This window comes from Stegastes partitus, unplaced genomic scaffold (genome assembly GCF_000690725.1).
Source record: "Stegastes partitus isolate 25-593 unplaced genomic scaffold, Stegastes_partitus-1.0.2 Scaffold3, whole genome shotgun sequence".
Lineage (NCBI taxonomy): Eukaryota > Metazoa > Chordata > Actinopteri > Pomacentridae > Stegastes > Stegastes partitus.
The window spans coordinates 720,271-724,712 of record NW_007577734.1 but is presented as its reverse complement, the minus strand read 5'-3'; positions in this window follow the sequence as shown (position 1 = coordinate 724,712).

The window sequence follows — 4,442 nt, the reverse complement described above, 5'->3', positions numbered from 1 at the left end:
TATGAATACATTTGAGGACGACTGCATGTGCTGCAATTACGAGTCCAATCCAGTCAGGTAAAGATCCGCCCCGGTTTCCCAACGCGGTTCAGCTCAATCCAAACACAATTCAGAACTCCACTCCGGGTTTTACCGTGGATCTTTCAACACCAAAACAGCAAATCAAATATTGAACAACTCAAACAGCGACCTGTCAGTGCAGTGCAACAGCTCAACAGTGACAGTTTGTATAATATTTACATCGGGTACTCACAGTGCCATGGACCAGTCAGTCAGTAAAAGTTGTTGTGTTGGCCTTGGCTCCACTAACTCCTGGGAAACTCCAACAAGTACATACTCAATCCACGTCCATTCCTGCTGCTGATAAAAGGGGCTCCTTCTGATCTCAAACAGCCACAATAAGGCGCATTTTTATGTGCGATTGGATCCTGAGGTAAAGTTGTAATTCTGCTTCACTGAGCCAAACACCGGTGTCTCCAAGACTCACACTAATAGGTTTTCTTAGAGGTTGGTTTCAAACTGCGCGGGCTGTGTGCAAAGTTAGGATTAGATTATTGGATGATTGTGGGTGGTAACTGAGACGGACCTGGCTAAATGTGAGCGGTGAACAAGGGTAGGGCACAGTAGTTGATCCAAAGGTGTCCGTTTCTGTTTTTTGTTTATTGGTATTCCATCCATGGTAGATTAATGGGTGCCAGGTTTGTAAGTGGGCTCTATGTCTGAGTCAGATACGCTTTCATCCAGATAATCTTCCTGTCCTCCTGTAGACCTTTTCCTCCATCCTCCATTGGGAGCAGCACATGTGGTGTCAGAGAAACCAAAGAAGTCCTCCTCATCAGACTCTTCATTGAGGATCTCTTGAAGACCTTTACCTTCCTGCCCCTGCAGCTCTTGAGCAGAGAGGAAGCGTGGTTTTTAGCCAGGAATTTTGCACAACCTGTAAGTCTCAAATACCACCTGCTGGCCCGACTTGCAGCACCGCCAGATATGGTCCTTGTCATTTTGGGGCTAATTTGGCAGTGAAGGACTTTTCAGCTTTGAAGAGCAGATGAGCTCATACCCAGACTCTAGCTAGTTCCTTAAAGGTCATGTCTCTTTGATGCTTGTTCTAGTTCCTTTTCTGTCAGTGTCTGGCGGAGTCCAATTTTTTTGAAAGAAAGGAAAATATGTGGTCTGAACAAGGGTGCCTGGAGCTGTCGTCTGGGGCTGCAGCACATCGAGAGGTGCTCTCAGCAAGCAACCAAGGTGTAACTCTGCAGTTGAAACTCCAATGGACTCTTGGGGCCTCATGCATGAGTGTGTACGAACATTCCCACAGAAAGTATGGAATTTATCAACTTGTACTTATACTCTGACCATGCTTACACACATAATCTAGCAGTAGAATAGTGGAACTCTAACCACTGGGTGAAAATTTGGTATTAATTTGTCCTCCTCCGGTTGCAGTCATTTCTCTTTTATGGGCTGTGGTGTGTTGGCACTGAACATCAAGCCACTTTTTTTTTTTTTTTTTCTGCTGGCAATCTCTCCTCTGACCCAACAGAAAAAGCTGAAGTGGTTATCTTGTCCCGTGCAGCATTTTTTCTTTTCTTGGTTATCCCAATGCACCAAACAATAGTTTCTGGTTAGCTTCAGCCTCGCTGACAAGTACCTCAATTTCAGTTTCCGAAAAGTTCCTCTTTTTTGTTCTCTTTGCCATGATGTTGAAACGTGAGGCGGAAAAATATTCAGTTGTTTTATAAAGAGGTGTGTTGTTGCCATATATGGTTAATTGGAGGCGTTTCTAAAGGCAAAAGATCCCAAAAGTGCACAAGCATGTTGGTTAAAAACAAGTGGGATTTATCAACACTAATGACTTACTGATGTGCACACGACCCATGTGCATGTTTGATAAATACAAATTTTTTTTAACTTAGGCACATTGTAAATTTCATTCGTAAGACAGAATTAAGAACCTTTTCTACGCATTGTTGATAACTGAGGTCCCTGGGCCGCTGAGTTGATATCAAACCTTAACTCTGAAAGGTGTTTGTCCCGGTATTTGTGCTGATCTCCAACATAAGAAGTAATTGTGTTTTCAGGGTATGTGTCTCTCTCTGTGAGGTTGGTGATACGAAGATGTTAACTTGTATCCAACTTGTGTCTTTTCTACCACCTTTTCATATAGGGTCTGACATTCAGTGTCCTCCTGCTGTGCCTCCACACAGCTTCAATGCAGATAGGACCTTTTTTCCTTTTTTCTTCAAGGCATTGAGTGGCTCAGGTTGGTGACAAATTGATAATATGTCACGATTTACACACAAAGGCTCAAATGCAGACAGACAACTCGACCACCAAACAGTTGAAATAGCTCCAGTATCCGAAGCGTCCACCTCTACGATGAACTACAGAGAAGGATCTGGCTGGATGAGGATAGGGTGTGAAGTAAATCTCTCCTTTAGCTTTACAAATGCCCCTTCAGCTTCGGGGGTCCAAACAAATGTTCGCAGGGTGGAGGTCAGGGCAGTGAGGGGTACAGCGACCTTACTATAATCACGAATGAACCTCCACTAAAAGTTGGTGAATCCCAGGAAGCGCTGCAACTGCTTACGTGTCTCCGGACGTGGCCACTCTTTAACAGCAGTCAGCTTTTCTGGGTCCATCTTCACTTGTCCCTGAGATATGATGTATCCAAGGAAGGAAACCGTAGATACATGAAATTCACATTTTTCTGCTTTAACAAACAGTCAATTCTTGTACAGCCTCTCCAACACAGTACGAACATGCTGAACATGCTCATTCAGGTTTCTTGAGTAGATCAGAATGTCATCCAAATATACAAACACAAACCTGTTGATCATGTCTCTGAGAACGTCATTGATCAAGTTTTGGAGCACTGCTGGAGCGTTCGTCAAGCCAAAAGGCATCACCAAATATTTAAAATGGCCCAACGGAGTGTTAAAAGCAGTCTTCCATTCCTCTCCTTCTCTTATGCGGATCAGGTGATAAGCATTGCATAAATCCAACTTCGTAAACATAGTTGCTCCATGTAGTGCGGAAAAAGCAGAGTTAATGAGAGGGAGTGGGTATGAGTTCTTTACCGTGATGTCATTCATTCCTCGGAAATTTATGCAGGGTCTGAGCGTCTTGTCCTTTTTGTCAACGAAGAAGAATCCGGCACCAACAGGAGAAGAGGAAGGCCGAATAATTCCACCAGCTAAGAAATCGCGAATGTAGGCCTCCATAGCGGCCTCCTCAGGTTTTGAGAGGTTATAGAGTCGACTCTTAAGTAGTGAAGCCCCAGGTAACAATTCTATTTCACAATCATAAGGTCTATGAGGAGGTAAAGACAGGACGTTATCTTTACTAAAAACAGGGGCCAAATCATGGTACACTGGGGGCACTTTAGAAAGGTCAACAGGTTTAACCGGGGGTTCAGGAATAGTGGAGGGTGGAGACAAAGCGGAACGAAGACAACGTGCAAGACATCGAGGGCTCCATGAACATACCTCAGCCTTACTCCAATCGATTGTGGGTTATGTACATTTAACCAGGGATAACCCAAAACAACTGGGGGGTCCGAATCGTCCATCAAGTGAAAAGAAATAGTTTCCTGATGGTTGCCCGACAAAACTAAGGTCACAGGAACTGTCTTTTTAATCACTTTGGCTAAGGACAAACCATTCAATGAACGAGCCACAAGGGGCGACTCCAGGGGTACAGTGGGGATCTTTAGCTGGGCAGCTAACCTGCTATCTAGAAAATTCTCTTCTGCTCCTGAATCTATGAGAGCAGACACTGAAAGGCTCTGAGAATTACAACAAATATTAACAGTTAACTGCAAGCGTTGTGGGGAGGTAGTGGAGGTTCGGCTCACCTGAATGCCTCCCGTCACTGGTGAGCCTGACCTTTTGCTGCAATTTTGGGACAAGCCGCCACAAAATGTCCAGCCTCGCCACAGTAGAGGCATGCATTCTCAGCTCTTCTTCAGTTCTTTTCTCTTGTAGTCAGTTGTGCTCTGCCCAGCTGCATCGGCTCAGCTTCCGATTCAGTGGGTGTGGGAGCGACCATAGGAGGTCTTGACGTCTGGACCCGGGGAGGAGAACTAGCAGACGAGCCTCACTCTCGTCTTCTCTCCCTGAGATGGTTGTCAATGCGAATGGACAAGGCAATCAAATCATCCAAATTCGCTGTCTCGTCCTGCGTAGCCAGCTCATCTTTTAGCGCGTCGTTTAGACCTCTGTAGAAAGCGTTCTGTAGCGCCAAGTCATTCCATCCACTTTCAGCAGCCAAAGTCCGAAACTCAACTGAGTAGTCAGCCACACTTCTCCCTCCTTGTTTTAGAGAAGCCAGACGATTAGCTGCCTCTTTTCCACGCAGCGGATGGTCAAACACCTTCTTCATTTCTGTGATAAACAACAGATATGAGTTACAGCACTCAGATTGCCCCTCCCACATTGAAG